General features: G+C 48.2%; 1 long non-coding RNA gene across 1 annotated transcript; it reads left to right on the top strand.

Moving 5' to 3' along the window:
- Window positions 1-1,137: 1,137 nt before the first annotated feature.
- LOC136020355 (uncharacterized) lies at window positions 1,138-7,765 on the top strand. Its single transcript, XR_010615300.1, has 3 exons — window positions 1,138-1,291; window positions 6,531-6,642; window positions 7,031-7,765. It is a non-coding gene; the product is annotated as an uncharacterized LOC136020355 (long non-coding RNA).
- The last annotated feature ends 878 nt before the right edge of the window (window positions 7,766-8,643 follow it).

Consider the following 8,643-nt stretch of genomic DNA (forward strand, 5'->3'; position numbering starts at 1 on the left):
GCCAGGAATGGCACATTGCTGATGTCCTAATAATTGTCTTTATACAGGGTTAAAAGCTTTCCGTGGCCTAAATGGATCTGCAAATCCACACTGTGTGTTGCAGAAGCTGTGCTGAGCTCATCCTGCTCTGAAACACTATGTCTGTATCTTAACCATGGAACAATATTAGAGTCCTTTGTACAAGGAGTCCCATCGAAAGACGGGGGTGATGGGCACAAGTTATTCCCAGGGAAATTCCTGCCGGACACAAGAGGAGAATCTTTCCCAGTGAGAACGATCAGCCACTGGAATGATCTCCCCAGGGAAGTGCTGGATTCCTCAACATCAGATACGTCAGATTTGGCTGGGCAGGGTGCGAGGGCGTTTAGCCCAGGTTATTCATTGCCAAGAAAGGTTGGACCAGATGTTCCTTGAGGTCCCTTCCAACTTGCTATTCCATGGTTCTATGCTTCCTGAACCTACTGCTGAAAGCCAGACATAACCCAGGAAGAAACCTTTGCAATGCACATTCAAGGCAGATGGGAAGACCTGAAGCTTTCATTAAGTTTATTGTTCTCTTGGAGAATTAATTCAGTGTTTAAACCCCTCCATCCTTGATGTTAGATGCTCTCTCCTTGGTTTCAGCTATGACCCAGCCTGTGAATGCAAAGTACCTCTTGTTGTTGCAGGTGGAACGCTCTCCCCTTGAGGCTGTCTGCAGGTAGGTGCTAATTAAAGATGTGCTGGGTTTGGTTTGGTGCCTGAGCAGGGGCTGCAGAACAGGGATAACCAGCACTGACATTTGCCGCCCTATAAAGTCCAAGGAGCAAATTCATGCCGATTAACTTCACACCTTTAATTAGGAGGATTAAGTGTTGTGCTTGTACTGGACTCTAGTGACAGGGGTGGTCTCTGAAGGAAGATTCATAGGATCTAGTGGTGCTTTTCCTCTCTGCCCCAATGGGCACCAGTGAGTTCGATCAGCAGGAAGGTGGCAAACAGCATCATAAACCGAAAGGAGACATGGTAGCATTAGACCTGGGTTTGTCCCTAAATACCTAAAGTTAATGAAAGCAGAGGGGGTGATCTCTGCTCTGAGCTGGTTTCTAGTGCCTTATTTTCTTCCTGGTTTTGTCTGCTGTGCTGACCCAGGTTTTGCCAGCTGAAAAGCAGCTCGGTGCAGCATCCATCCTCCTCTCCCTTTGCGCAGTGCCCGGGCTGATGCTGTAGAGCAATCCTGCAAAGATACCAGTGATCCCAAGCCTTGGCTGTACCTGAGGATGCAGCTAAACCCCATCAGAAGGCATTTCTGGTAAGTCAAACCTAGTTCGTGTCTTCTTGAGTGTCAGCTCTGTGTGTATCACAGCCTGCGAGCGGCTGCTTCCCCCGGGATCATCCTGGAAAGCCATATGTACCTGTTGCTAAGAAATGAAAGTGACAGGAGATACATACACAGAAGCACATGATGACTTTGGGGGTGAGCCCCAGCTGTGGTGGTTCTGTGTTAAGGTGAAGGATGGGCATAGAGGGGCTGGATCCAGCACTCCCCACCCTCCAGACTGCTGTTTGCTTCTGATGAAAGGCTCTTGCATGACCTCAGCCCCTCTCAATGCAGTTTAAATCATTCCCCCAGCTCCTGGTGTTTCCAGAGCAGGATCCAAGCGCAATCCTGTTGGCTGCTGAGCATCCATGGAAGAGCCTCAGCATCTTCCACCCCCAGAACCACAAAACAGCTCCGTCTCTCCCTAAATCAGGTTTTCAGTCTGTCTGCAAGACTTCTTTCTCCCCTCCACAAGCATGATTTTATTTGTGTAGCGATGTATTTGGGTGCTTTCCCTTATCTGTGTGTTCCTTTGAGTAATCACTCATGCATACGGATAGGGTTATGTGTAGAAAAATAGATTCCTGGATTGTCATTTTACCTCACTGTCACTCAGACAAACATCGTCCTTACCTACCCGAGCAACAGATCAGTGGGACTTCTGGCTCAGCAAGGAGCAGAAAGCCCATTTTCTAAGCCAGATTCCCAGCTGATGCGGTCTCACTGGCAAAACAGTGATTCCAATTCATCTTCCCGGGAGGAAAGTGAAGACTCGTTCACAGATCACAGATTCAGCTGGCCTCTGATTCGCTGTACTTCATTTCGCACATCCAATTTCAAGGGCCATTAAAATAGGCTCGTGCTTGCTTTGCTTGACAGAAGTGTCACAGTTAGTCACAGGAGAGCAATAAATGACTTATCCCGTGGGAGCTCTTGCAGTAACCTCCCCTGTACAGATACCCTGCGTGGTGCCACACAGCTGGATGCTCCTGGGGACAAAGAGGAGCCCAGCTGACTGTGGCCGCCAACCACTGTAAATCACAGCAGCTGCATCGCTGCCAGCAAGTGATGGTGAGACCTGGGGAGGGAGAACTGTGGCTGCTGGAGAGAACTGTGGCTGTTCAGCATGGAGAAGACTCCTTAAGGGGAGACCTTAGAGCAGCTCCAGTGCCTAAAGGGGCAACAAGAAACCTGGAGAGGGGCTTGGGACAAGGGCCTGTAGGGACAGGGCAAAGGGAATGGCTTGAACCTGCCAGAGGGGAGACTGAGCTGAGCTCTTAGGCAGAAGCTCTTCCCTGTGAGGGTGCTGAGGCGCTGGCACAGGGTGCCCAGAGAAGCTGTGGCTGCCCCATCCCTGGCAGTGCTCAAGGCCAGGTTGGAAAGGACCTTAAAGCTCATCCAGTTCCAACCCCTGCCGCAGGCAGGGACACCTTCCACTGGAGCAGCTTGCTCCCAGCCCCATCCAACATCACAGAAGAGGTTTGAGGACTGGGGTTTGCCTCCACGTTGTGCCTCTGGGAGATTGTGGGGGTTGAAATCTGCAAGGTGAAGCAATTCTTCCTCTGCCCCCTTCAGTGCCATAGAGGAGATGGGAATGCATGAAGCAGCACTGCGAAGCAGCAACCTGCCCTGGGGTTGGTTAGGTACCTTTGGGATGAGAGCTCACCACAACTGCTGCAACCCCTTGAGTGCTTTGGGGCTGGGGCTGTAACAGCCCAAAACGTGGCAGAAGTGTTTTAGATTATTTTTAGAGTTTTGAAAACATTGTTCCCAAAACAATCTCCTCCTCCTGTCGTAAATCGTGGAACAGAGAGAAGGGAAAATAGCAGCGGTTTGATTAAATTGGCCCTTTTCGCTCTTAAAATAGTGCCAGCTTGATGCCTGCTACTTTAGAAACTGGATTGAGCAGCATCTATTTCATCCCACCGGAGAGGTGGGATTTAAAGCTTCTCACAACACAAACACTGGATGTGCGAGAGCAGTTTTCCATCCCCAGCAGCCTGGTATCTTGTCCTATTTTAAGCAGCCTCAGCCAGATACATAAACACACTGCTACAAACAACAACAGAAAGAAAATGTTCCACTAAGTAGGGGAAAACAACAGAAGGGGGTGGCAGCCCTTTCTTAGGAGCTTGTGTCGACTCTCAGGTGTTGGGTGCAAACAAATAGGGTTTGCTCTATTCCTCTCCTTGAAGATGTAGGTATTGAATAGGAATACATCTCGGAGGCTGTTCAGGTTTGGTCTGATTTTAGGTCTGGGAGGAGCAAGACAAATGCTGTTTTCCTGCGATGCTGCCTTTACAAAGGGGGAGATCGCAGTGTGCTTTGTAGCATAGACCTGCGCATCACCCTGCTGCTGTCCCCTGGGTGCTGAGGGCTTGTATAACTTGTGGTCCACAAGGCAGTGGAAGAGCAGCCGTGTGGATGTGACAGGCAGGGAGGACTGGTGCGTCCATGGCTTAATTCAGTGGAGCTCTCCCCTTCTGGAATCATTTGTAGCCTGAGGCTCTCCGGGGCTCTTGAACACAAGTTAATCATAGTAATAAGTGATAAATGAGCCTGTTCCCCTTGGCACGGGTGTGATGGGCATTAGGTAACCCTGGGAGCACTTGATGTGAGGGAGGGCTTGCTCTTTGGCAGGGAGGAGGAAGAAAATATTGCTTGTAGTAACTGGGGTAATGTGGCTTCCCGGGAAGTGGAGAAGCAGCAATTAAAGATGCGAGCACTGCATGGGATCATTTGCATCATTAGCTTCAGTGTCTGCAAATGAGGCAGCTCTCCTGTGCTCCCCAGCACGTCCCTGACCTGCCCGAGCCACCGTTCCAGCCATGGAAAGCCTGGGTCTGAAATGGTCCGTGCAGGAAATAGGGAGAAATCCCCTTTGCCTTCTGAGCCTCTGCTTCTTTCTCTTTGCTTCTTTCTCGATCTGAGATGTTGCGCTACCCAGACATGACCTTGTTGTTCCATGAGGTTGTATCTTGTGTTCTGTGCAGGATTATTCTCAATAAGCCGTGTTCCTCCTAACCTTTACTTTCATGTTTCTGGATTTCTATTGCATGATACAAGAAACTATGGGTTAAACCCTAGTGGGCAGGGAATGGATTAGAAACTTCAGAAGAGTGCAGAAGCAGTTTTTCTTTAAATTCTTTGCCTTCATTTACCTCTTGAAGTGATGGATTTGTCTTGCCTTTTATTCCTTAGTGTTTTTTCTTGTATTCCCTTCACTCTGAGTTCAACTTTTCACTTGCATTGTGGTTGTTTGGTGCCAGTGATGTGAGTATTAAGCCTTTCTATACTGCTAGTTGTTTTAGCTTTCATGGGGAGGTGAGGAGCTCTCTTGGGTTAAACTCATCTCGGTCAGATGCCTTCTATGATGCTGCCTATGTCCTTTGACCACGTTAGGGGGATAAAGGTGCAGAAGGTTATAGGTGTGAAGCAATGACTCTTGTCAAGAGAACAAGAACTCCATTATCCAGATTTTCAGGGATAAATCGACCGCCTCAGTCTGGGGAGGAACTGGTTTTGATCAGCACAGAGGTGCCCAGGGCAGATACTTGGTCTTGGAGGGACAACAGCAGCTTCCTGGGTCCATACCCAGGCTGCACCATGAGGCTTTGTGATGGGATGATGCGGCAGTGGGAATAGCTGTGAGATGCACATAAGGAAATAGGATGTGTGAAAGGGTCTCAAAGGCAGACCTGCTTTGCTTAGATTGCTAAGGCTTGCAAAGGAAAAATATGTTTTTACTGATCTGGACAATTTGAGGCTTTTTCTCATATTCTTTGCCTGCAAATCTTCCCCCTATGTAAGAAAGCTGAAAATCCAGGGCTTTTGTGATGAAAATCACTGCTTTTGAGTTTGTTTTTCTTTTCTTTCCCAATGTTTTCATCACAGCAGGAGTCGAAGGATGTGTGTAACCTGCCTGGTTTTGCCTTAGTGGCAGCATCGATGACATGGGGGAGCTGGTCAGAGAAGCATCACTGTGCTGCCCTTAATTCTCCTTGCGCAACTGACGGTGACTTAATGAATGAGGCACAGCCAAAACCTTTTGCCTCTCTTACGCTCATCAAGCAATCATCTCCCTCGTCACGCTTTGCCTCCAAATCCCTCATTTGCATCTGGCTGACCTTGGCTCTCCTCCGTGAATGGGAAGATGAAGAGATGGGAGCGTTGAGGGCTGGCTTTTATGGGTGAATCATGGAAGAGCGGCTGCTGCGGGCTCGGGCATGGGAGGTGCTGTGGAAACATGATGTGCTGTGCCATGAAGGATGGTAGTAAATGGATTGAGCAGGGGATGAAAAGGGGGAGGGCGCTTGGTTAGATATTGCTGATGAAAACATGGAGGGAAATAAAGACATAAACACATGCCAGAGACTGAACTGCTCTGCAGGTCTGTGGCTCTTTACAACTGTGTAGTGAATGCTAGAAATGACTTGAAAAGCTCTTCAGTGACCGAGGGCTTCTAGTGAATGGTTGAGTGAAACAAAGGAACGCTGATTTGGGCAGAACTTTCACTCTAATTTAAGCAAGATCCTGTTCTTGAGATAAAAAGCTGCTTTGAATCAACTGGAATATCTTCTCCAGAGAAGAAGAAAGGTAAAGCTCTTGCGCAGGTGAACTTTAATCCATGTATCTGCATGGGAGCCTTCAAACAGTTGTAAGAATAAGGATGGTGCTTAGGGTAAAGATAACTACATCTCATATGAGTAAATCAGGAGTGGATGAGCCATGAGTTTTAGCAGGGCAATTACAATTTATGGCTGCTCAGGGGGAACATTTAAGCACATTAAGCTAAGGGTCTGTCTGCATTGCAAGCTGAGCTTTAGGAGGATTTAGTAGTTCTGAGCTCCAGACAGACCCTTAATCCAGGTTTTCCTGTGGTTATGGCCTTGGTCTTGCCTCTTGGGCTGTAAATTGTTCTGTAAAACGAACACCAGAGTTATAACTTCCACAGGTTTCGAAGAGCTCCTATGGGAAAAGGTCTGCCTGGATTGCGGGGCAAGTTCTCATGTTTCCAAGTGCTATTAAACTGCATGAAACCTCCTTTTTTATAGGGGAGTTAATGTCAAACCCTGCTCTATCAACCTGCCACGCTCTTTGGGAAGGAGGAAACTTCACGAGGCGTGTTTAACCTGATTTCGCTGACAGGTTTACAGCTGGGAGAGCATTAATAAACCACAATTGCTATTCACCAGGCAGTAGACACTGAGCAGTTATGTTTTGTCTGTAGGCAGCCTAATGAAACCGGCAGTTAACGACCTAATGAGAATTGAAACCACTGCTCCATGGAGACATCCCTTTGCCTGCACCCCCAGAGGAGTTCAATGATCCTTGATGTTCAGGTGAAAACCGCCTTGTTCTGTACAAGTGGTGATGCACCTTTGTACTGTGGTGTTTCACATGTGTGTGTCTGGATGCTGCCGCATTGGGTTGCAGTCTTTCCTGGCTTGATCCCTTTCTGGAGTAGTCACAGTGATGTCAGGATTTAATCCTCTCTGCTCTGAGGTCTGGCTTTTGAAGAGCCCCAGTCATGCTGTCCTTCTCATCCTGCCCTTGCTGGAAATGTTAGACCTTCATGGATCATTTTTCAAGTGCTGGCATTGTTTTCCAGGGAATGGGTTTTGGGTCTTTGAAGGGTTCTCTGGTGTGGGAATGAAAATCCTAATGCTTGGTGGGGTTTTCAATTGCCCAAGTTGTAAACCCTGTTGAAAAACATCTGTTTCCTTTCAGGTGACTGTTCCCATCAGCATTATGAGCATGGCTTTCTTTTCAAAGGGAATTTCAATGAGTTTCTGGTTGGGTTTCAGAGGGAAATGGTGTTTTTGCACCATCCCCAGCTTACAATCTGACTAGCTACTGCCCTGGCAATTGGCTGTAAGTGCTTCAGGAGAACAGAATAACAACAGAACAAAATCAAGTAGCGACAACTCTGTGATGGTCTTGGCTGAGTTTGCACCCACCTTTCCCCAGGTGCATTTCACTAGAGAGCTACCTGGCGATGGGAAGGATGAGGATGCAAACCTCCCTCCACCCCTGCCATCTGTTGATGCTGCGCTCATTGCGAACACAAGTTACGTCCTGTACAAGTCTGTGAGGCCAAAGCAGAGGGTTCCAGCAGAGCTCAGCTGTGTCATTTACCAGGCGAGTGAGGACTAGCCTCCACACCGCATCCCCACAGCTGGAGATGGGTGGGTTGAGCTGTATCCCCTGACAAGATGAGAAACGTGTCGTGTTTTGTCTTGTCCTGCACAGCAGACATCCTAATTCAGAGCAGCACTGTCTTCTGCTGCTTCCTCTGCCTCCTTGCACTGATGCACACTCCCAGGGAGCAGACCCATCTGTTTCAGACCTGTCACTTCATCTCTCCCACTCATGCTTCCCTTTGTACTAATCCACTCATCCCTGAGAAGATATCCATTACTGGAATAATAGGCACTATTGGATCATCCTTTGATGTGATGAGATTTTTGTAGTCAACATGACAATTTAAGCCACTACAAATAAAATATCCTTTTTTTTTTTTTTCCCCATTTCTTTTTTTCCTGGAGAAGAAATTAAGGGAAAAAACCTTCATGTTACGAACCGAGTGTTCAAGGCTGAAGAGGGTGAAGGTGGAGATGAAGGTGTCTTCTGGGAGGAGTAAATTTGTCAAAATAGCAAACTAGAGGGAATATGCTTGCACCTTTAACGTAGTCAAGTGCCATAATAATGTCAGTGTGAGTAGGCAGGGCTGGGCTGGGAATCGCTGAGCAGAGCTGTGGGGTTTGACAGATCTATTCACACAAGAGCCCATTTGCTCATGCCAGCTCCATAAAGCGGGGCCCAGAGAGGCAGCTGGTCAAGGACAAGTTTTCTGCCTGATTTTACACCGTGTTGGTACAAGGCTGTTTGGGAGTGTTTTCCGCTCCCTTTGCATCCCTGTGGATGATGCCCTTCATGAGACTGTCCTGCCACACACTGACTGCCTGCTCATGACACCAATGAGCCTCGCACCACACACCGGTGCTTGTGAGGACTCGGTCCCTTTTCATTGGAAGCTGTGACAGGTTAAAGGGAATTTTGATGAATTTCTCAGCAGCATCAAAGGCCCCGAGAGAAATGATCAGCGGCTGTGGTTGTGTGAGGTGGAAAGGAGGATTTCATGCTTTTTGGTAGGCAACAGTGATGCTGCAGAAGCTCTGATCTAGGGTACAGCACTGGGGACATCATGAAGAGGGGTGGGAGGTCCCTTATGGCCTCTTGGTCCCACTTGGTGCAGCTTTCTGTCCAAAATCAGCTTAGATCCCATCCCCTCCCAATGCTCTTTGTGCTTTCTGCCAGAAACGGGACAAAACTGGGGGGAG

Source organism: Lathamus discolor, chromosome 11 (assembly GCF_037157495.1).
Source record: "Lathamus discolor isolate bLatDis1 chromosome 11, bLatDis1.hap1, whole genome shotgun sequence".
Taxonomy (NCBI): Eukaryota; Metazoa; Chordata; class Aves; order Psittaciformes; family Psittacidae; genus Lathamus; species Lathamus discolor.